Raw genomic sequence first — 26474 nt, forward strand, 5'->3', positions numbered from 1 at the left:
ATTGCAAACGAATGGTTGTGATCAGAATCTAAAGAGAAGTGAGAACATGTGCATGCTCAATTATTTTGGTATCTAAATGACCCAAAAAAAAAAAAAAAACTAATGAAACAATAATTACAAGCAAGGTTTTGACATACTGTAGCTGGAAGAATGGCAAAGCAAAAAAATGCAGCTAGCATCTGTTTTTTTAAACAAAGAGTTAATATTTTTAAGAATGGTTAATTGTTTTTGAAATATAATAAAATATTTAATTTGATATCTGAATTTTAAAAATATTTATAAATTAGTTGAATTATAAATTTTGTTAATTAAATTTGTTATTCATTTCTAATATTATTAAGTCTAAATAATGATGCATGATTAATAAATAATTTTTTAAATATCATATTAATTAATATATTTATAATTTAAATATTATATTAAAAATTTTTAAAATTTAAATATTATATTAAATATTTAATTTTAATTTAAGAATCATTCTTGATATTATCTTTTAAATAAATAATATTTGGTATTAAAAATTAAAAAAACAAATAAAAAAACGACAATGGCTTTTTAAAAAATGACTTTTGGTAATAAAAAAATTCAAAAGAAATTAATCTGAAAATAAACATACGAAACCTAACAAGAATTAAAAAATAAAAAAATTAACAAAAAATTTACGTATTTTTTCACAAAAATATGTTTCCCAATCAATAAGAAGAATGAAAAACAAGAAAGCTTGATTTTCAAAAGAAAACTAATTACACTACCCGTGCTCCAGTACGGGCCCCTCTTTTTTTTCTTAAGCAATGTCTGAAAGAAAAAGTAGAAAACAAATAAATAAAGTAACACTGAATTAAGTTCGCAGTTAAAATAAGTTATTATACAATAAATTTAATTATAAACACTTAATTTTATTTGATTTATCAAACGTGTCTCTAACAATATATAAAATAATTCATAAATTTGATAATTTAAAATGCGATATGATAATATAATATAAAAATAATATAAATAAAATAATAAAGACAATATAATTTAAAATTTAAATTTAATAAAATTAAAAAATTATATTTTATATTTTTATGTTGATATAAATTATAACATATAATTTTTATATAAAATATAATATAAATATAATATTTTATATAATAAAATAATTTAAATTGTCAAATCTAATAATCCGTTTGCTAGTTGAGCAATTATTGCTTTAATCTCAACTTTTCGTTAATTTGTTCAGTCTAATAATCATGTCCAACTCGTTAATTAGTTAAACTCGAAGACTAGGTTCGATTTCTCAAATTGGGTTTGACGTTCTAATGGGATGCAACTATTTTGGAGGCGCAATTGGCCGTTTAGGTCGGATGTAATTTTATTTGGGTTGGATTTAACAAATTTGGATCAAAGTTGATGATTGGGCTGATTTGTTGTTTGGGTTTGATTGATTGGACCGGATTAAAAGGATTTTTTTAATTAATTGGAGGTAGAATTGCCGTACACAAAACCACCTGCAACAGGGGCTATCAGCCCTGCAATTTGGCCACCTTACCCACCAAAGCGTCAAGTCACCCTACTAGCGACTGTGGCAGCCAGAATTAAGCTGCCAACGGCCCTCCTTCTTGCCCACCGTATTTCTACCTAAATTTTTGCTGCGAACCTAAAATCCGAAACTGCTTATAAAACTGAGTAGAGAAATCGATAGAGGAAGCGGATTTTTTTAGGAGCAAGAAGACTCGACCCAAAACCCTCTACCCACTAAGCATGGCCAACAGCCACCACTAAGCCAAACCCATTGCCCGCGGCTACCGCCAATGTCCACCAACACCAACCACTCACTGCCAAAATCACCCCATCACAACGTTGCCACCAAACAAAATCTACCTGTCCAAAAAAAAAAAAAAATCAGCCGAGACGAAAAGAGAAAGAAATCCACTCATTTTGTTCGGGAATTTATTAGAATTAAAACCGGTTTCGATTGTCAATTAAGTCTTAATGCAAAATTTTGTGTTCAATAATTAAATGCTCAAATATATACATATATATATATATTTGTTTTTGATTTTGGTCTTAATTGATTTTAATTTTAATTTTTAATTTGATTTTATTTTTTTATCCATCAAAGTAAAAAAAAAAAATGCTAATTGGCTAAGATTCAGATTTGATTCTTGGTAATTTAACAATATTCGTAGATTGTGTGGGATTCAGATTTGATTCTTGAACTTAATGATTTTGGAATTTCTTTGATCTCAATCTTGAGAAAATCACCTGGTGAGCATTAAAATTGTTCTAAATTAAAATGGAATTGATTCTTATAAAAAAAGCAAATACAAAGAAAATCGAGAGAAAATTCACAGAGAAAAGACGTAGCAATTGGCAGCAAAACAAATGGGGTCGAAAATTCAACGAAACATCATCAAGCAATTATAGATAGAACAATCAAGCAACAATTTGATAGCAAGCTTTCAAGTAATTCTATAGCAATAAGCACCAATCGATAAGCAATTCAACAAAGAAGGAATTAGCAGTTTTCAACCGCGCAAATCAGAAGAAGAATCAAGAGCAGCAAGTCCAAAACAGAGAATCAAGCAATCAAAACTAGCATACACAACTTGCAATAAATAATCGATAGAAAAGAGAACCCATCAGCAATTAAACACAACCAAGAAGAAACATTACTAGCCTTATACACAATACCCCCAATCCAGAAAAAATCCATATCCGAAAGCCAATAAACCTATACCCCAGGAAACCCAAATCAATTCCCAAAAGGAAACTCGAACCAGGCCACAATCAAAGCAACCAGGAATCACCACCCAGGCTTAAAAATGAAGCCTGAAGAAGACCCATGTTGGTCTCCGGTGAAGATCGAAGGACGGCAATAGCGAAGCAGATGGTGGTCTGTGCCAGTTTTAGGCTGTGGATTTTTTGACTTGGTGCTTTGTTTGGGGTTTCCTTCTATGGTTTGACCAAACACCCCATCTCAGTTCACTTCTATAGTAATGATCAACATATCTAATATTTCGAAAAGCCCTTTCAAACTTTTGAATTTGTTCTAACATCAAGTAAGTGAAATTACACCTAATGCTAACATCTAAGCACAACAAGCTCTTACTTGAATATGTTGATTGGCAACACACTCTTAAAACTTAGCTAGCGGCTAATTGTCTTACATATCTAATTATCCTTCTAACATGAGCAATTGAATCAATCATTTCCTTTAACCCATCACTCATAATAACGTTAACGATGTGAGCAATGTATCTTAAGTGAAGATATTTGCCTCCTATAATACTAGTTTTTGCATTGTTAAAATTTTTTCTCAAGTATGAGATTGTAATATCATTAGATCTAGCATTATCAATTGTAATAATAAAAACTTTATCAATCCACTAATCACTCAAACATTTTTTAATTGTCCTACTAATAGCCTTACTTTTAGGACTAAAAATAGGATAAAGTTTAATATCCTTTTATTAAGTTTCCAATAATTGTCTATAAAGTAAGCTGTGAGACATATATAATTTTGACTATTTGTAATGAGGTCCATGTGTTAGTGGTAAAAAATACTCTTGTAAAAGATAATTTCAAGAATTGCTTTAGGGAAGTTTTTTATCCACATAAATTTGATAACCATCCCTAGCAACAATCCATTGTGATGGTACATGAAATGTAAGACATGCAATAGAAATAGAACGCCTAAATCCTTTCACTTCCACAATTTAAAAGGTAACTCATTTATAATAATCATCTCAGCCATATTTCTCATAATGGCATTTTGATCAAACTTCCAAGTACTTAAAGACTCCTTTCCTTTCGAGCTAAAAACTAATTCTAGTTTGAAATTATTACTACTAACATGAGAAAATTTTATATAAAAACCCATGTGATTCTTTAATGTAGATGTTTCATTTTTTTTTTAGGGTGAACATAAAATTTCATATCACAATAATTACATCTAACTTTGAGATCACCTTTGTTATTAGTAAAATAGGTGAAGTGGTTTCATACTTCCAACTATATGTTTGGTCATTTTTTTTTTCAATTTAGTAGTCACAACTTCACTTCTTGTTCCATGTGTGTCTAGTTAAGAGATTGATTGAGCATCCTCTTGTGTTGGATTTCGATCAAGCATTTCATTCCACATCTTCAGGAAAAAAAAAGTTAAGCTATATATAAACACAAGGAAATTAATAGCATTTCTAGGACATGTAAGCAATTTTCAAAATAATTCATCAAGGAAAGAAGATATGAAAATTACTTATTTGCATCCAATAGTATAAGTATGATGAAAAAATCAATATAATTTACATTGCACAAAAATACTACTAATTGAAGAAACAATTTTGCCCATAGGCTAGAACCATAGCATAAGAATTCCAACATTCAACAAGCATTAACTCTTACAACTAAAACCTTGAAGAACATGCATAGAAAATGAGACATAATCTAGGTTTTTATAGTAAGGTTGATTTGTTTGTAGTTTCTAAACTCTAAACTCAAACTATAAAAAGAATTGGTGATGGAGTATATAATACTACCTTTGTAGTTTTTTTACCTTTTAAAACCATGAAAGCAATCTTAACAGCATGGCAAAGCAAGCAAATAAACATACATTATTTCTATCTTACTATCTCAAGCATGGACAAAGGCAAATGCATATAGTTATTTTGCACACAAAAGAGTAAAGAATCAATTTTAGGTCTAACTAGTAGTATTCAACGAAGGCAAATACATGGGGCAAGGTATAAGCAAATACAATTTCAAGTTTGTTAGATGAATCTTGTTAACTATAGTGTGAGTTATAATCTTGTTATAATTCTAGATTTTTATGAACTTATAAGCAAAGTGGAATTTATTTATTTATATTGTTTTTGGAATATACAAGCTTGCTAGGCTTGCTTTTATGTTTTTAACTAGTATACTGTTGTAAATTTTGGTATGTTTTTCTAATTTGATTTAGCCATAACCCTATAGTCAACGATGGCACTTCATTCTTGTAAATATTTTCTAAATAAAGATTTTTGTGTGTTTTATAGTTTGGTATTTAGAATGCATTGGCATCAATACACTAGTAGGTTCTTGTTTTAATCATTCCTTGTATTAGAAGTAGTGCTAGATTGCTAGTATTCTGATACGTAGTTAGTAATATGTTTTAAGGTTTTTTGGGTCATGGTTTTTAACTCTAAGTAGTTTTGATTCATAGAACTTAAACATGCTACAAACCATGGTATTTTGTCATTCAGATTGATCTGAGATGATATTCAAACCATATCCTATTAGTGTGCTTGATATCTTAAGAAAAGGAATTGTAATTCATACTAAGAGACTTTGTTTGCTAGTATTATGAGTGGCAATATCTTGAATTTGAAGGGAACTATGATTTTTTTTTAAAAGAAAATCATTTTAAGGTTAAAACAAAAAAATTTGGTAGAAAATATGGGTAAAAGAACACAACTTTGTTGGATCATGTTGTAATTGTCAAGTCTCATAAATAAAGGAATGGTTGTTGGATTTGACCAATTTAGGTTAATTAAAGTCTATTAGGTTTAATTGCTTATAACTAATGTTGCACAACAAGATCAAGCAAATTAAAGCTTGATAGTCTTACATTTGCCTTGGTATACTTATTGACTCTTTACTCTTGTATATACAAGGCACCTTGGTATACAATACAAGTTCCAACAAACTTGAAAATTTGAAACTAAGCCCTAAAACCAAAATTTTTGAATAAGTAAAAAATTAAAGATAAAATATTTATATATATATATGTATATATTCAAGATATTCAGCAAAATTTTAAACAAGAACTAAAATTTCTAAATAAGTAACAAAGATGTAAAAAAGGTGTTGACCTTGACACTATTGAAGAGAAGGCAAGATCAATGGCGATCTAAAAAGAGAAAAAAAGTGGTGCAGCTGCAAGCAAAATGAGCGTGAGAGACTGAGAGAGGAAAGAAAGAGGTAGAGTGGTGTGGCAACAAGGACACAACAGGGCATATGAAAAACTAGTAAAGCAAGATGAGCATGATAGATTGAGAGAGAAAAGGATTATGAGATGAGGGTGAGATTTGAAAGACAAGACAAAAAAGGAGAGGTTAAAGACTAGTGATTGTTGTAGTGAGACCGTGAAAAGCACCGAGGCAAACTACAGTCTAGGGAAATTAAGAAAATGATAAATTTAAAAATGTTGAAAGTGAATGAGCAGCTAAGGTTAGAGCAAACAAAAGAAAATCTAAAAAATGGGTGTTTATTTATATTTTAATTATTTATCTTGATTTAAATCGGTATTTTGGTTTATTTGATTTCAAATTTTAAACCTGAAAACCAATCGTTTTAACTATTTAAATCAAGACAATAATCAAAATACCTATATAACCTGATTAACATGACTCGATTTACTAAAAAAATTTAATTTTTGTCAATTTCTTTTATTTTAACCGAATTTTGCTCTACCTTAAATATGCCTTTAATCATGATAATGATCTTGCTCGTTACTAATTTTAATTTTTATTTGTTGAGTAATAACTCAAGCCTTCAATAAAATACTTATTATAGAAATATCAATAGATATTTCAACCTATTTTTTTTTATTACGAAAAAAAATTAAATATTACATTAGCTCATAAATCATGACATAAATTATATCTCTATATATATGAAATAAAGAATAAAAATATGATTTCTTTTTTATTCTTTATTCTTTCTTTTTTGCTTTTATTCTTCTTTTTGATTTGAGAAAACTTCGAATGAGGGCTTAAACTAAAAAATAGTTAATGATTATTTTATTCTTGATAGTTATTACTTTAACCAATGGATAGAAGCATACTCTGGACTGGAATTTTTAATTTTTCATAAGTTTTTCATAAGTGACTTAAGTATGATGTTAGGACAAGTGTGAGTCTGGTGAAAACATGAATTGATGTCTTAAGTATGGTATTCTTTAGATTGTTAATTTTTGTGTCTTGTGCATTTTAATCTTAATTTTTTACATGTATCAATTTTTGTGAAAAAGTCATGTGAATATAAAGTTGCATATAAATTTAAGGCATAAGTAAAACTTTAGAATTTGTCTATTCAACTATTGAGGAGAATCTTAGACTGTTCTTGACTTAAGAAATGATTTAGGCCATCCTTGGACAGTTTAGGCCTTTGCAAGCTCATCTATGTATAAATCATCTTTAGTACTGTATTTTGAGCCTTTATATTCCCCTATTTTCTTATTCACCCATATTAATAAGCCTAAGGCTTTTCTATATATTATCCATCTTTTTCTTACCCAACCCATATTGCTTATGCATGCTAGGGAGAAAAAAAAAGAACAAGTCATATTAGAGAGATAAGAAGGTGCAAAGAAAGAAAAAAAAATGAACAAGCCAAAATGGTTATGAAAAAATAAAAAAAAGAAAAAGGCAAAATGGCCAAAGGAAAAATAAAAGATGCCTTAGCCTTGTAAAAGTATCAAAACTTCTCAAGTCCAAAGTTTAAAATTAAGCAAAAAGGATTTTGAGCCTAAAATATCATTTTTCTTACATTAACCCAAGCTTTACAAAAGAGCTATTGATCATTAGTCAAGTATGTAAGTCTACATTAATAGAGAAGGAATGGGGAAAGTAAATATATAAAGTATGCTTATCTTTAAGTTGATATATGATGGCATATGTTACATACCTTTTGTTTATATTGCATGCATAAACTAGAGATAGATTGACTTCACATACATAAAAGTTGCATGAAATTGAAAGCTTACTTTTGAATAAGTTTTATGTCTAATTATGCTTATAACTATCTTTACATTATACTATAGTGCATCATTGATAACTTATGAAACTTTGACTTTAAGTGCATCTATTTTGATTGTTAGCATAGTTAATTTAAGGATTTTGCTTAAAGAAAAGCAAAAAGCTAAGTGTAGGGGTGTGATAATTGTATAATTTATAGCATTTTTATAAGTCCATTTAGCTTTAAAATTTTAAAATTTGTCAAAAATTTGGTGCTTTAATGTGTTGAAATCTTGATTTTTAGGTTTGGTCAATATGGATGTAAATAACATGAACCATGCAAAATTGGAAGATAATATTCGGCCTTACACCTAAAGGAAGCAAAAATCCATGCTAAGTTGGCAATATGTAGTCCATGATGTAGTCGACCCAAAAGCTAATGGATGATTATGTAATGTTCAACCAAAGAAGAAGTTTACTTGCATGAGGTCTCTTTTAATTTCATAAGAGCTTTAAGCTAAGTAAAGTACATCAAGAAGGCTAAAGTAAGAGTTATTGTGCACAAAAGACTTTTTCCAATGAGTGTTTCTATTCAAGTAAAGCAAATAAAAAAGATATGGTCTTGGAATTTACCTTAGCTGAACATCCCATTTGAATTGAAGAAGCATGTTGACTTGGCAGGACACTTAAGTATGGAAATACAAATGGACCAATGAAAGAGTCCTATTTGTCTAGCACAAGTTCCACATTATTCAAAGGCTTCTTATAATCGGCCAAACTGTTTCTAAATTCAAGATCACATTTCAATCTTAAAAGAGTTTAAGCTAAAGCAGGACTATCAAGAGTTATCCCTCATTGGTTGACCCTTGTGCTATAAATAGGCTAGGCCATTTCATTTGTAAATCCCTTGTTCTAGTTTCAACTTTTTTTCTCCTATTTTCTTTCTAGTTTCGATTTTTCTTAGTTTCTTGTAATTCATTTTATTTTTGGCTAGGGTGAAAGACTAAACAATATTCTTTTGATTTCTTAAGCTATTTTCAATGCAAGTTTGTTTCCATTTTCAATGAAAAGATTTATTTTCTTATTTTGCACACATGTTATTTATTTTACAAGCACTTTTCTTTACTTTAAAAGCTTTTAAGTTTCGATTCTGTTCTTTATTATATCTCCTTTTACATTCAACCTGTCCCCTATAGCTACCAAGTTACTGTTGGTTAGTTTGGTATTCAATCTTTACATTTTTAGCACATTTACTTTCACTTTCAACCAATCACTCTTTTGGATCTATCTAAATATAAACCTAGAGGGAATCTTCTTTAGCACTTGGTTTCACACCCTAAACATATAAAGCTAGAAGAAATCTCCTTTAGTACTTGGTTTCACACCCTAAACACAATCTTCGAGAGAACAATACTCTATTTCATCATTATTATTATTTGGATGTGACATATGCACTTGTAGACTTAAAAGGCAGCAATTAGTGACATTCAAGTTCTCAATAGGGATATCTAAGTTCTCTTTGGTGGTGATATTCATAGTCATTTGTATTTTTTCTATGATGAAATATGAGTTTGGTTAAAGTTTTTCTTTAGTAGTGATATCTAAACTCATTTGCATTTTCCCAATGGTGATATTCAAATTTCCAATGATGAAATCCTAATTCCCGGTGATGATATCTAAGCTTTTTATTGTCAAATTTGGATTAATGTTAATATTCTTTATAGTGATATTTGAGTTCTTACTAAACTTTAAAAACAAACACAAAAAATAAAAACAAAAAATAAAAAAATAAAAGATAAACAATAAAAAATCTTTGCAATAAAAGTTCGAAAAAAAATTATTTTCTATATCTTTACTTTATTCGTAATTTTTAATATGCAAATAAAAAATTATCAATACCTAATTTTATTTGGGTTATCAAATGTGTCCCAAACACTATTTATGATAAACCCTTTGCTCATCGGGCAATTTATGCTTTAATCTCAACTTTTCGTTTATTGGTTTAGCCACTAATCATGTCCAACTCATTAATTAGTCCAACTAGATAATTAGGTTCGATTTCCCATATTAGGCATTGATGTTTTAATTAGATTAACTATTTTGAATACCCAATTGCCCGTTTAGGTCAGATGCATTTAACTTGGGTTGGATTTAACAAATTTGGATTAAAGTTGAGGATTGGGCTAATTCATTGTTTGGGCCGAATTGGAAAAGATTTTTAATGAAATTGAGGTAGAATTTCTATACATGAAACCACTGGTAATAAGGGCTGTCAGCCTTACAAGTTAGCCACCTTACCCACTGAACTGTTAAGCCACCTTACCGGTCACCATGGTAGGCAAAATTAAGCTACCAACTACCCTCTTTATGCACCATATTTTTACCTACTTCCCAAATTTTCCCATGAACCTAAAATCTAAAACTGCTTATAAAATTGAACAAAAAAATCAACAGAGGAAGAGAATTTTTTAAGGAGCAAGAAGACTAGGCTGAATTCCCTTAACTTATTAACCATAGTCAATAGCCACCACTAAGCCAAACCCACCATTCGTGGCCACCACAGTGTCCACTAGCGCCATCCACCCACTACTAAAATAACCTTATCACAGCATTGTCACTAGCCAAAAACTACCTAACTACCCAAAAAAACCCATCAACTGAGATGAACGGAGAAATAAATCCTAAAACAAAACTTTCGAATCCCACATTCACCACCACCTACCTTTAGTTTCCCTAGGCTGCCACCCACTACTAAACCGCCACATTTCATTGCCAGTCATAGCCTAAAAAACCTGAAAACCACTTTGTGACCTAAACCCAAAACCCACAACACCAAAAATTAAAAAAAAATACATTTCCTATTGGGGAGCAGTAGCGTTGAAGGTAAAAAATAAAAAATAAAAAACCTACAAATAAAGGGAGATAGAGAAAAGAAGGTCTTAAAAGGGTTTTTGGTTTAAAGAGTTTGAGGGCATTTCAGGGTTGGCTCTTGGGAGGAAATGAGAGTCTTGGGGAAAGCAAAAACACATTAAAAAAATGGTGTCTTTTTTAATTAGCAGTGGAAGACTCATTGGGGTTTGAAACCTATAGCCTTCGACCTAGATCTAGGGCTTTGGAGATTGAGTTTAGGAAAACTAAAGTCAAAACGATGATCAGGAGGTCGAAGAGAGCTTGAGGTGAGAATTTAGGGCTAATTAGCAGTCGAAAGTAGTACGGCCAGCGATCGAATTGTGGGTTTGTTTTGATTTTTCGGTCGACAAAAGTTTTAGAGAAAGGAATGTGTTTTTAAAAGTAGTGAAGGAAAGAAATTGTTGGAAAATAAGGGATTCAAAAATTTGGCTTTTATAATGGGTAGGGATTAGTGATACTATGTAGTTTTATAAAATGTGGAGAAAAAATGGTTGACACTGAATCAACTGTACCCATTTTTGACCTATATATAAGATAAAAGTTAAAATTGAAGTTTATAGTATAATAATTATAAAGATTATTTATAATCAAGATAAATAATAATTTCAAAATTGTTAGTTCTAATCATACTAAAAAGAAAATAATCATTGATTTTCAAATGGTTATCAATGACGAAATTTTTTCATCATTCTACAAAAGATTTGTTTCAAGCATTGTAACGAATAGTTTAAAATTTGTTTCCTTAAAAAATCAGTACGGTGATTAAAGTATGTTCATTTAAAAAATACTTATGGAAAGAAGTTAGTATTTTTTGTATGTATAACATGAAAAAAATTATTAGTAGATATTTTGAATGCATGGTTCATTTAGTTTTATTCTTGAGTTAAATTACATTGTAATTCATTATAGTAGTTTATATGTAATTCTTTATCAAGGTCGGATTTATTTCAACATTTATATTGGTCATCAAGCAGTAAAACACAATATTATCACAGTAAGCATCATCTTCAATTTTTGCATGGTAATCAGAATTAAAAATTGTAAAATTTATTGATTTTTGTTGAGTTGAAGTAGTGAAAAAAGCAACAATTATAATTTAAGTGTATAAGAAAAAAAATGAACATCTTACCTTCTATTTATTCTAGGTTACCTGATGTAGCACCTAATTCAATATGGAGAAAAGCTTAAAAATTCATGTTATTGTTGTATTTAAAGATTACAATGTTTCCATTTTTGAGATTATGTGCTTCAACAAGTTCCTTCCATTCATTTTGCAACCATAGTCGGTTTTTAATTTTTCCCAATTACATTATGAATGGATTTGGGAGAAAATTGTTAATTTGGATAGAGGTTGGAGTTGGAGCAATTGTCATGTACTTTTGACTAAAGTTTTTAGGAAGTTCTTATGATAATAAAGTATAGTAAAAACAGTTGTTTTATGATTACATTAAAAATTAAGTTATTTAACACAGTAATAATAGATAAAACAATATTGAATTAAATGATTAAAACTATTCCAAATAATAAATAGTATTTAAAGAGTAAAGTATAATATAAGTGAACTTGTGTTTGGGTTTTGTGTTTTTTGCTGAAACTTTCTGGATTGGTTTATGGTAGGAATAATATCAAACTTTAGGTCTGAGTGATTAAAGTTTGAGTATAATTTCTTATCATTTTATTACTTAGTGATTTTTAAGAAAATCAGAATGTGATTGCAATTTCTTTGCAAAATTCAGTATATATGCATATAAGAGTAGTGCAATGTGTAGAATAAAAAATTTAACAAATTAAATGCAAGAAACATCGATAAGGTTAACTTGTTTGTGATCAGTGTTATCAACCATATGCTTATAATTAAATGTTAAAATGTGTGGAATAAAGATTTTTACAGGATAAAAAAATAGTAACAAAACAAAATTAAATTTATTTTTTTTGTTCAAATAAACAAATAAGATAAAATCCTATATTTACTAATTTTAATTTTTGTTTTGATTGATGGTAAAAGATTAATAAAGTTTGAATACTTGATTTGCACATTTTAAGTTCTAATCTTGTTAGAGTAGTTATTATTAATCAATGATTTGTAATTTGAATATAAGTATTTTCTAAAAGTTGCATTCTATCCTTACTTTAGAATAAGAAAGTTTTCCTTTTGTTTAAATTTTGATGTATAAAAACAATTTTAAAATGCAACATATTATCAGCAGCAATAAAATGTTTCCTACATTTGTTAGCTTCATTGTAGATAAGCAATTCAAGATGGAGGTTAAAGATTTCGAAATCTTTGCAAAAATTAAGGTTCTAACATTTATTCTAGAAACAATACATGTCAATATTGTGTATTGTTTCTAAAAATCCAAACAAATCTTTATTTTAAATAATTTAGTTAAAATCATCAAAATCATAACAAATTAATTTTTTGTATCTATGAATGGTAAAAGCAAAACAAATAAGAAAAGATACCAATATATGATAAATATAAGAAAGTGAGGTATAAATCTAATACAAAAGGGGGAAAATAGGATAAAAAAAAGTTACGCATGCATTTTTAAATGATGGAATTAAAGTATAATAAATTAAAGTTGAGTTTAAAAGTTTTTCACTAGAAGATCTTGAGTGATATCTTGATTTTTGTAAAATGATTATAAATCTTGAAAGTTTATCTGGGTTTGTGGCATCTCTAGCATGTATATAATTGTTTGTGGCCATGTTTTTTTTCTATAGGCAGTGGGGTGTTTGGTTTTGTTGTTACTAGGTATTTGATAGAGATAAAGTTTTATGTTTAGGTTTTCACAAAGAGATTTATTAGGGTTTTTGCATTATTTGACAAAAGAGGAGAAAGTATTTGGGTGGATTTAGTGTTTTGGGCATTTAATGTTTGGTTTAAATTCATTGAATAGGTTGGGTGTATGGAATATAAGAGGCTAGGTATATGGGGTATAAGGGGTTGAATATGTAGAGGTGAAAGTATTTGGGTGGGTTTGGTGTTTTGGACATTTAATGTTTGGTTTAAATTAATTGAAGAGGTTAGGTGTATGGAATATGAGAAGCTGGGTATGTGGGGCATAAAGGACTAAATATATGGGTTTGTGGAATAAAGAGTATTTTGGTTTTTGTATTGTACTTATGATGTTTTGATAATTTCTTTTTTTATACAATAGAGTTATTATATTAGCTTCTAATGTGTGTGTGTGTGTGTTTTTTTTTTTTTAATATCTATATTGTTATAGAAATTGTATTATTTATTTTTTTATTTGATGTTTTATCTAATTTTATATTTATTTGATAATTTTTTGTTATAATAATTTTTAGATCATTTTTAAGCTTTTATGTTGTATTTTGTTGATTGATAAAAAGTTTTATTCTGTGTATCAAAGATAAGTTTGCTTAGTTTTAAAGGTTATGAGCGTGAATTTGTTTATTAGTTATTAAAATTCAATTCTAAAACAAATATATTTTTGTTTGATTAATATATAATTTGAGTAATTTGTTGTAGATTAAATATATTTTTGATGAAAAAATGGAAATGCAAATAATTTTAATTGTAAATATAAGAAATTAAATATTTAATTCTTAGTAATAGATTTTAAACTTTTTTTTAACTATTTATAAAAGATGTTATTTATTGCTATTAAATATTTACGTGTAAAATAAAAACAATAAAATAAATAACACACATGCATATATAAAAAAAAAAAACAACTTAAATAGATGATTAAATTATGACATATTTCTTCGTACAAAAAAATCCAAAAAAAATTTAACAAATAAAACATAAAAACAAAATAAAAACACTCACCTTTCAACATAAAAACATCTTTAATTGTTAATCCAAAACAAAAAAAACCACAACTAAACGAAAAATATACCAAGCATGAAAAAAAATGCACAAAAAAAAAAAAAACATAGAAACAAAACCCACAAACCATAAAAACAACAATCTGTATAATGCATAAAAACAAAAAAAAAATAAAATGCAAAATACCCATATGTACAAAGAAAAACATCAAAACTATTTGAATTCAAAGTTAACCTATTTGGATTTACTTCATCGACAAAAAAAAAAACAAAAAACAAATAGATGAAACATGAGACCAAATGAAGAAACTAACTTGTAAGACCAAAAAGAAAAAAAACAAAGAAAGTCTAACGCAATGAAAAAGAAAAGAGAAATGCAAAGTACACTAGAGGCTTAAAAACAACTTCATCACAAATAACCAAGTAATCCATTGTAATTACATTACCGACGTGGCAAAGGGAAACATAAAATGGAGATAGCTTTTATATGTTCTTATAGATTATTAACAATTAATATTTCAAAAAAAAAAGTTTAAATAGATAAGTTCTTAAATTTAGTTTGAGCTTATTTATTTATTTAAAAAATATATATTTGAGCTTTTGATGATAGGATTTTAAGAAAATTTGAGTTTTAATTCCTATGAAATCTTTAGGTAAAATTTTTTTTTTAAGTGCAACCAATATATTGGTGGTATTTATGAAAAATTTTAATATAAAAAAGCCTTTTTCTTCTATTCATAAAAAGCATTTTTAAAAAATGAAAAAGTCTACAAACAAATCTTTTAAAAAATGTGTTGAATAAAAATGAATAAATAAAAGAAATAAGTAAAAGCGTGCATACATTTTGCATGAATATTATGCTTTATTATTTATATCTTAAGTGCATCATTAATTACGGAAAAGTTAACTCAAGCCTTTGGGTTTGAGATTTTAAGTAAATTTGAGTAGAGATTCTTAAGAAATCATTAGGTGAAATTTTTTTTTAAAATGTTATCAACATACTAAAACATTTTGAGAAATTTTCAATAATAAGGTTCTAGTTTATTTTTCAAATAAAAATGAAATAATAATTTTTTTTAATTTAAAAATAGAGAGAAAAATAAGAGAAAACTTTTGTGAAAAAAATGAAATAAAATAAAATAAAATAAATAAAATTATGGCAATAAAAAAAATAAAGTAAAATATTTTTTTAATATTAAAATTAAGACTTTTTTGATTAAAAAATAACACATAATTAATTTGTATTTTTTTAAAATGGTTACTGTGAGGGTGTTAATCCCTCTTCACATGTAAATGTACTTTTGATTGGATAAAACTGTAAGTGTGCAGACTGTACAAGTAATAATAGTGACAAAAAAGTCAAGATACCGATCCTACAAAAATTAGTTAAAGAGATTCCTATGCTACATACCTATTATCACCATATCCATCTAAAGTTGGTTCGATTAAAGAAAACATGAAATTGAACTAACCAAAAAAAATCAAACAATATGTAAAAATGCATGAAAATTTCAATAAAACAATAAATGCATGACAATTGAATTTTAAACTAATTCTAAAATACAAAATAAATAATAACTAAAATAAAATGAACAATTGAAAATCAAGCATGAAATGCAATTACAAAATTCACACCTACATATTGGAATTATCAAAACTAGATTTAATGCCTAGCATGTCATGGAATGAAAACTAAAAAAAATGCAAAGTTTATTGAACATGAACTAGAGTCTAAACAACCAGTAAACATCCTATATAAATACATGATCTAAAAAATATTAAATAAATTGAATGTAAGGAAAAGTAAACCAAACAAAAATTACAAACCAAAAATAGCTAAACAATGAACAAATGCAGAAATACAGTAATGAAAGCAAGCTATAAACTGCATTTTATTTGACTCTTTGTTAAATTTTAAGTGAAATTATGATCCAAGAAGGGATGAATTAGATTTCTTTAAATTTTTTTCAAACAATGATTTCAAGATAATTGAATGAGAAATTAAATCAACAAGCACTTTTAATGAAAATATAATGCAATCAATAACAATTAATAAACCTAGAATCAAATATAAACAACAATAAATGTAAGGAGATATGGATAGAGAAATCAAACAAAATGATTTATGGAGGTTCAATTTTTTTTCACAAAGCACCTACGTCCTCTCTTCTTGGTTGTCTACACCAAGGCTTTAATCCACCACTACAGGGGATTAGGTTTCTAGTGACATTTTTTTTTCACATTTAGCAGTGTTTATAAATGCTACTAAAAGATTAGCAGAGTTTGCCAAAAACTCTGCTAAGGGTACCACTTATACCTGCATTGAGAAACATAATGGCATTTTTAAAAAAATGCTACTAATTTAGCAACGTTTTTATCATAAAATGCTATTAAATTTAGTAGTGTCTATAGTAGAAAATACCATTAAATTTAACGGCATTTATAGTAGAAAACGTCACTATATTTTGGCATTTAGCAGCCTTTTTAGGCATAAACACCACTAAATCAAGAAATTTATTTTTTAAAATTTTTTTTAATATTAATTATTATCATTAAATAAAAAATATTAAAAGAAATAAAAATGAACTTAAATTCATAAACTGAATATTATAAATACATAATTTGTTCTAATATGAATCGAACACAAAGTTTAATACATGCAATAACATTAAAAATTTTTTATTACATCAACCAAAAATCTAAAATGTATGGAATTGATGACTGCATAGATTGGAACATTATCATTTGATGAAAGATTTTTCCCACCTTGGTCACTAGTGTGCTCAAGAACCTGCTGACTTAATCTTGACTTTTGCTTCCAACTCTTATCCATTTAGTACTTGCTACATTATCAGACAACGAATCTTTTCAAGAAAAATTAAGTTATTTCATTAAACACCATAATCTAGAAAAATAAACAAAACAAATGCCAAGATGAGATGAAAAAAAAAAACATAATAGACTATTTCAGAATGGTTTCTTAAGGATATCTTGAATGAATCAACAAATTCATGTTAACAAGTAACAATTTTTTAGTAATTTCAAAAATATTTTGTTGAAAAAAAAACTAAACCTAAAATTTCATTCATATTTGTAACTAAATTCAACATTCAATTTCAAGTTTTTCAGAGAAAAACCCTATTTCTTTCACTTTTTGTTTTATCTTGAATTTTTCTCACCAACCAAACAAAACTAAACTCAGAACTGCAATAACGAAATAAATTGGTAAAAAAAAAAGAACAGTCAAACATTGAAAATTGCCAATGTTGAAATAGAGCTTACTAATAGAGCTTGTATAGTGGTAAAAACACAGCAAATCAAACAAGAAGTTTAGAGATTTGACAAAAAATGCAAGAAAGCTAACTTGAAAATTACAAAAATGAAAGGAAAAAAGATGAAAATTGACCATAAAATGACTGAAACTTAGGCGAAAAATGAGAAGAAAGTGACCTAAAATGAGCAGAAATGAAAAAAATGAATAAAGGAAAAAAAAGCAAAAAGGCCGTCTCATGGGTTTGAAATTTAAGAAAAATTTAGCAGTGAAATAGTGTGATTATTAAAGGCGTTTTTGGCAAAAAAACACCTTGAATAATCCCAAAAAAAATTGGAAAGGAATATTGAAGGTATTTTTGACTAAAAATGTCTTGAATAATCCCTTCAAATTTTTAATTAAAGGAGATTATTCAAGGCTTTTTTTGTCAAAAATGCCTTGAATAATCCCTTACAAAAAATTGAATAGGGTTATTCAAGGCATTTCTAACCATAAACACCTTCAATAATCCCCTCCATTTTTTTTTGGGATTATTCAAGGTGTTTTGGGCTAGAAAATGCCTTGAATAATCCTTTATAAAAAAAATTGAATGGGATTATTTAAGGCCTTTTTTGCCAAAAACACCTTCAATAATAGCCTTAATTAAAAATTTGAGTGGATTATTCAAGGCATTTTTTACAACAAAAGCCTTCAATAATCTCTTCCAATTTTTTTTAAGGATTATTTAAGGCATTTTTAGCTAGAAAATGCCTTGAATAATCCTTTACAAAAAAATTAAATGAGGTTATTTAAGGCGTTTTTGTTAAAAAATGTCTTGAATAATCCCTTCAATTAAAAATTAGGGAGGATTATTCAAGGAGTTTTTGGCCAAAAAACACCTTGAATAATCCCTTACAAAAAATTGAATGGGGTTTTTCAATACGTTTTTGGCAAAAAAAGCCTTGAATAATCCTTTTTCATTTTTTTTGGGATTATTCAAGACGTTTTTTGCCAAAAACACTTTGAATAATCCCCTCCCATTTTTTTGTGATTATTCAAGGTGTTTTTAGCCAAAAATGCCTTGAATAATCCCTTACAAAAAATTGAATAGGGTTATTCAAAGTATTTTTGACAAAAAACGCCATCAATAATTCCTTTAATTAAAAATTGGAAGGGATTAAGGTATTTTTGGCCAAAAATGCCTTCAATAATCCCTTCCAATTTTTTTTGGGATTTCTTAAGGCATTTTTGGGTAGAAAACATATTGAATAATCTCTTACAAAAAATTGAATGGGGTTATTCAAGGCATTTCTAACTAAAAACACATTGAATAATCTTTTTCAATTAAAAGTCAAAGTATATAGCGGTGTTTAGGTCAACAAATGCCACAAAAAATATATTTTTAATGGTGTTTTTAAATCCAAATGCCGTTAGATAAGAATTTAGTAGCATCTTATTAAAAAATGCTGCTAACCTTATAAAAACATGAAACTTTTTGGCATTTATTTAAAAATACCACTTAAAAACAACCACTAAATTTTCATTTTTATGTAGTTACACTAATTGAAGAAAAACTCTTACAAGATACAAACCTATCTTGTACTAAATCCCTATCTTTTTCTTAAGGCTTATATAACAACCTCTACCTTTACAATATCAAGAGAATACCTCACCTTTTGCTTACAAGATAACCTAAATGATTTTTGCAAACTAAAATACCTTTAAAGGTTAAGTGTTTTCCTAATGAAGTGTAAAGAAATTTGATGAATGAATAACAACAATGATTTAGATACAACAAATACAAAGATATAGACTTTGAAGCTCTAAAACTTTTAATTTCTTTAAGAGAATGAATATATGACTTATTTAATCTTCTTTTCTTAATTCATTAACCTTTTTAGTGTGTTGGAATGCCCAATTTTATAATGGAATTGACGAACTAGCTGTTGGAAATGGTTTGGAGTTGAAAGAAAAAAAAAACATTGAAGCTTGAAAAGCTAGTCGTTGGAACTTTTCTGGGCATAAAGGATCGATCCTATGCCTTTCTCGATCGATCCTTTCTTGTAAATGATAGGTTTCTTTTTGGTGTTTTTCAAATCTATTTTTTTTTTGTAAGAAAAATCAATCGATCCATTACAAGAGGGGATCGATTGGTTTAGCCAGGGGATCGATCCTATACCCAGGGATCAATTCAGTCAAGCTGGGTGTTTGTCTCATATTTTTCACTTTACTGACTAATTTGATCATAACTTAAGTTATACAATTCTAAATAAAAAACTGTTTGAAGATTTAAAAACTATACTTAAAAGCTTTCTATCCATATAAAATTCATCACCTAATTCATTGTATACAAATTATAGTGAATTTTCAAAGCTACCCTTTGTGCAGGTTTTAGATAACTGCAAAATGTCTAGTAAAAATTCAAAATCTTTTCTTAAAAAATTTGGATTTTCATTTTGTTTTATCCATTAGAACTTAGACTCAAAGAGCTTTCCAACCATGTAAAATTCAAATATTAAAACTTTGTGAATTAATACAAAAAATAAAACAAGTTTGATGTTGGAAAACTTTGTTCTTGTAAAACAACTTTCTTAAGTTAATCTATTTCTCAAAACCAATATTATCAAAATTGTATTGAGTCTAAAATGAATAAGTTCACTTTAAAAAGCAACAATTGGACTTTCATTTAAGCTCAAATAAATAATGTTTAAAGATAATTTTGATTTGAGAAATAAGAAAACATAAAGAAAGGTTTGTTTAAACTTTGAAAATCATATTATTTATTTAGTACCAAAATAGAAAACTTAAGAACATGTACTAAATAAATCTTTTTTAAAATCTTGATCAAGTTTATTTAGCTTAATGTTTTGTGATTTCAAAATAAGGATCAATTCAAGACTAGCAATCTCTCCTTTTTTGATATGACAAAACTTAAAGATAAATTTGCTTGATAAAAAACTTTCTTTAAGACATAATATTTTGAAAAACATTTTGAGCAACTCCCCTTAAATTTTGCAAGGTAAAACTCCCCCTCAATTAATGCATCCGAATCCAACAGAACTTAAAAAATATATGTTAGTCAAATAAATGAAATAAGCACAATCAAACATATGCATGTCAAGAACAAGCAAATTTGTCCATATGATATTTCTCCCCTTATTTGTCCTAGCAAAAAGGTAAGAGCAAATAAACACTAAAATAAGGTATTAGCAAATATATTCAAAACATTTCTCCCTCTTTTTGTTTAACCTCTTTATACCAAATGTTAAAGCTTCTGCACCAATTGGTATAAACATACAAGAAGTAATATTTATAAACTCCCCCTTTTTTGTGATTGTAAAAGAAAGAGAGATCAATTCAAGGCATGGGACAAAATGCTTGATATCAATAATATCAAGAGTATTTTGAATGCAAGTAATCAAGTGTAATATGCATAATGAAGTTCACATACATGTATTCAATCATAAAAGCATAGGTGTGTCCAATTAAAATATTATAGCACAAAATCATTCATTCAACCTAACCACATGAAATTTATGAGCAAAAGGATAATAAATGATATGCAACCTACTCATAAATCATGTTATCATGAGATGTGCTTAGAACCTAAAACATCAATAGCAATTAAGCATAAATTCAAGTACATGCATACAAGCTCATACCAATTGTTAAGGATACAAATTGTTAAAGATATATTATCACAAAGCATATCAATTGTTATCACAAAACAAATCAAGCAAAATTGTATTCTAAGATTTCTCATCCTTTTTGAAATAAGGATTAATCAATTTAAGGCGTACACAATTTTGCAAGAAAGGTACAAGTTACATCAAGGATAGGCACAAAACAAGTGTCCAGGAAAGTTAAAAAATTCTTTAGCAATTTTGATGCCAATTGTTACCAATTGTTTGCTATTTTATTCACAAACTTTCAAAGATCACAACATATTTCAAGCATATGAAAATTTCAATCAATACATGCATAATAGCATTCTTTCATAAGCATATCATATCCAAAACAAATATTCAATCATCATGTTATAGCAAAGAATTAGACAAGTATAATTTTTCAAGCATGATGAAAACATATGCTATAGCAAAGAAATAATGAAAGCATAATTATTCAAATGCATGTCAATGAACTTAATCAAATATATGGAAGAATCTAAATATATATTTCAATCAAAATCATACAAGTATATGCAAAAATATTTCAAATCACATATAGCAGTAGACCAATAAAGATACAAACATTTAGACATAATGTGGTAATGGTATTTCAATAATTTTAATCAATGAACATATTCAAAAAATTAATCAATTTAACTCATATCCATGTTCAATGATTCATGCATTAACAAAATATTCATGCATTAAAACTATCAATCTCATTAAAACAATTAAGAACTGGGCATGAATACTAATCGAAGTGAATTAATCAATCCAAGCTTTTAAAAATACTGAGACAATAACTACCAAGTGACTTGGTGATTAATTTGTGTAATGTGTTTATATATTCAACCACGAAATCATATATTTACACATGTTAAAGTAAGCATGTATATGTATTCAAACTCATACATCATATCATAAAATCAATATATTTACCTCCATCCATGTCAAGCTTTGTTGTTGTGCTCATTTGGCTTTGAATTCTCCAATCCACTTCATTTTAGCAAAACTAGGCTTGATTGATGAGGATGACATGCTTTGCTTACTATACTTGAAATTCCACAAATATAGGCTTATTCATGCTCATTTCAAGTTTTCATAACATAGACTTAGAAAATATTCTTGATAAAGAAATGTTCATTAATAGCATTAAGAATATCAATTGATAAAAAGTATACTAACTGGTAGAAAATGAATTCAATTTTCTAAGTCATTATAGGCAAAAGAAAATTTTGCTCACTAAGCACAAGTTGCCAATTTGCTAGCAAATCATTCAATATTAACTAAAGCTATAGACCATTCATCATAATAAACATCATATAGCACAATGGTGGCTCTAAAGCAAAAATTCTTAAGTAATGTGCCAAACATCAATCTTTCTAGATTATTTATGAACACAAAGAGGACATATTCAATAATCATGTATTCACAAACATGCTTATAGATTATATAATGTCTTTGCCCCAAAAGTTATTTCAACAAAAGCTCTCATGGACTTTATAGAACGTCAAGTTTGTGCCTCATCTATATTGTTAAAATATGACTTTCTCATAGATGTGAAGATAGAATCAAAGAAAAAGTAGCTAGAAGAGAGAGATTGTTTACCACCTGGTCATACCTCTACACTACCAAAAGAAGTTCTCCTGCTCCTTAAACAGAATGACTTGAAAAGCCTAGCAAATATATGGAACAGCATGACTCCTTTAAGGCATGAAGCTTTTTGTCAGAAGTTTAGGCATATTGCATATCTCTTGTCAGTGGATTTTGATAACCTGCTTATTAAGGCAATGATATAGTTCTAGGATCCTTTCTACCATTGCTTCATCTTTAATGAGGTTGATTTGGTGCCAACTATAGAGGAGTACTCGATTTTAATGGGCATGCATCTACTATATCCAAACAAAATATATGTTAAAAAGCACAAATCAGGGAATCACAAGAAATTGGGCCAAATTCTAAGAGTGGGAAAAGAGATCATAGATTTCTACATTCGAGAAAAATGTGAGCCCATGAGAAATTCTTTGAGATTTCATTATCAAGCATCTAACTGATGATCAGGGAGTGAATGTATTTGCTCTAGCCATAAATGGGTTGGTCATTTTCCTCAAGGTTTTAGGCCACATGGAGATAGAAGTGGTTGATCTTTTTGAACAGATTAAAAAATGGTGTAATCTTTCTCTAGCTATCTTGGTAGAAAGCATCAGATTTTTAAACTTTTATAGATAAAATAACAAGGCAAGATTCATGGGTTGCATACCATTACTATATCTGTGGATGAAAAGTCATTTTGAATGCAAAAAGAATGCCTTCTCCAAGCTTTAGTTTTGCACACGAAACCCAATTAGGGAGTTCTATTAGAGCATTTGGCCAAAAACAAAGACTCAGAAGGAGTGGAAAAATCTATTGCAAGAACTCACAGTTGATAAAGTAAAATGGTTAGCTCCATGGATGAACAGGGAACCAATGTTATATCAATGTGGAGATGAGACAGAGGTTCCACTTCTAGGATTATAGGGTTCAACAAGTTATGCACCACTAATGGTAAAAAGATAGCATGGAGCTGAATAGTTTACTCTTAGAACATATAAGCTCAGCCAGTTCGATTATTCATATGAGGAGCCTGAAACTTTTTAGAAGATTGATAATATGATCAAGGCCTAGAAGAAGCTCAAAAGGATAAGCCCTAGACCATTTACTGATAAGGCCACTTAAAAGTTCTAATTTGGAAAACTAAAAAGGGTCAAAATGTGGCACTCATACATAAAAACCATTGTAATCAATGGATCATAGGACAAATGAGTGCTTCTAGAACCAGAATCTATAAGGAAAGAATATGAAGTAGAAAATGAAAAACTGAAACAAAAAATTTTAAAGCTCCAGAGAGAAAAAGACTAGTGGTAGAACAAAGCAGAAAAACTACAAATCCAAGTCCACAGGATTTCTAAAGAATGCAGTAAGGCCTAAAAAGTTTCAGAGAATAGGACAATGCCCTTAAGGAATTGAAAGAGCTACAACAATAGCGCAAGAGGTTGCGTATACAAGTGTAGGCCAAAGAAATAAAAACACAGATCTGGCTCATGAGAATGAAGAGTTGAAAAAAGAATTGCACAAATAAAAGATGATTTTGAAAAAGTTCAGTAGGAAAATGAAATGCTTTTAGACTACATTTTAACCCTGAATTAAAGTTGAATAAACAAAAAATCATGTCAAAACCCTCACAGAGAAGCACAGAGAATTGTCCTATTAAGTGTGGTACAACAAAAGAGAAGGGTTAGGAAGACAAAGATACATAGAGCACCTCACAGCTCAAATAGGCAAAATAGTGATCAAGGCAAGTGAGTTGGCAGAAAAGGCTGAAGCATTGAAAGTTTCGGTTACACCAACAGAGGAGCATGGACAAATATTGCTTAACTTCATTGAGGAGGCTAAGGACCAGTATAAGCAAGTTAAGCATTTTTATAGAGGGATAGTATTAGATTTGATGTAAAACAGACTTTTGTGGAATAAATGAAAGTTCACTTTTGTTGAATTTTTAAGAGGCAAATATTTTATTTTATTTCTTTTTCTTTTCTATTCCATGCATTGCATCACACTCATTCATTCATTATCATAGCATCATCATTGATTCTTAATGTGGTACTAAGGTGCAAGAATAGCTACACACTCATATAATACTCGGGCTAAAGCCAAAAAGATAAAGCAAGATAATGTAAATCATCTTGAGAGGATAGAAAAGGCTTAATAGGTATATGAAGGAAAGTTAAGCAAAATTCTAGAAGCCTTGGAAAAAACAAACAAAAAAAAGGCAACAGAAGAAGATACCTCACCAAAAGCTACTAAATCAGCATATCCTTTGAGTTTTGGCCCACAATAGACTCAAACTGTCCCAATCTTTCAACCTCAATAGGTAACTTTTCCAAAGTACAATTAGTTGAAGATGATTTATACACTCAGTCATGAGAATATCTAAAGTTATGACAATGTTGTTTACACTAACAAGGTAGTTGAACCCATTTACCTTCCTACTGTGGATGAGGTAAAGGAGAAAAAGAGGCTACAAGCAGCTGTGCCCTTAGAAAATTCTAAAATTGATTAGGCCATGAACATGCTTAAGGAAAGTTTAAAGGCTATAGAAAGAACTAATTTCTATAAATCCATGAATACAGAGGGGTTTTACCTGGTATCGATGTAGTGATGCTAGCCAAATTTAAAGTGCCAAAATTTGAAAAGTATGATGGCACTAAGTGCCCTATCATGCATATCATAATGAATTGTCGTAAGATGGCAACACAAGTTAGTAATGAAAAACTACTAATGCATGTCTTTCAAGATAGCTTAATTAGATCTGTAGTAAGGTGGTATGTTCAATTAGACAGGTCCTTCATAAAAACATGAAAAGATTTGACCCACTTCTTTATCAATCAATACTGTTACATCATTGATATAGCCTCTGATCGTTTTTTCTTATAAGGAATGAAAAAAAAAAAAACATTTGAATCCTTCAAGCAATATGTCTAGAAGTGGCGGGATATAGTTATTCAGGTATAACCTCCCTTGATAGGTAAAAAACTATAGTGTTATTTGTGAGCACTTTAAAGTCATTATGTTGTGAAAGGATGATAGAAATTATGACTAAGAACTTTATTGATATGGTGATTTCATGAGAGATCATCATAAATGCCATAAAAATGATAAGCTTGAAAGAGGAGAGCCTTTTAAAAGAGCAACTAAAAAAAAAAAAAATGAGGTTCAAGTTAGGAATCTTGAAGGGCAACAATTTAGAAGCTACTCTTGACCAACCTATCCCACATACCATCACATAACAAGTCTTGCCTCTACCTATCAAATGACTACATGACCTTCTTATCCATTTTCACCACAATCACCCATTCACCTAGTCGGTGCCACAAGTGGTGCTTGAGAACCACGAACCAGAGAGAGACCTACATTCGACCCTATCCCTATAAGTTACATCAAACTATACTAAATAGTTTACAAGAACCACCTAATTGCTCCCATCCCTGCTAAGTAGCTTGAACCTCTTTACCCTAAGTGATATGATTTTAATGCCAACTGTGATTACCATTTAGGAGTAGCGAGACACTCTACTGAGAACTGTGTACCCTTCAAACATAGGGTGCAAAG

The 26474-nt window shown here is 28.6% G+C and overlaps 1 long non-coding RNA gene across 1 annotated transcript; it reads right to left on the bottom strand.

Moving 5' to 3' along the window:
* Positions 1-1427: 1427 nt before the first annotated feature.
* On the bottom strand, positions 1428-3153 carry LOC149514719 (uncharacterized). The gene is made up of 2 exons (XR_016327973.1): positions 2723-3153; positions 1428-1863 (listed from the first exon to the last, which is right to left on the bottom strand). It is a non-coding gene; the product is annotated as an uncharacterized LOC149514719 (long non-coding RNA).
* Between the last annotated feature and the right edge of the window lie 23321 nt (positions 3154-26474).

This window comes from Durio zibethinus, chromosome 15 (assembly GCF_047325235.1).
Source record: "Durio zibethinus cultivar Kanyao isolate XHJ-2024 chromosome 15, ASM4732523v1, whole genome shotgun sequence".
Taxonomy (NCBI): Eukaryota; Viridiplantae; Streptophyta; class Magnoliopsida; order Malvales; family Malvaceae; genus Durio; species Durio zibethinus.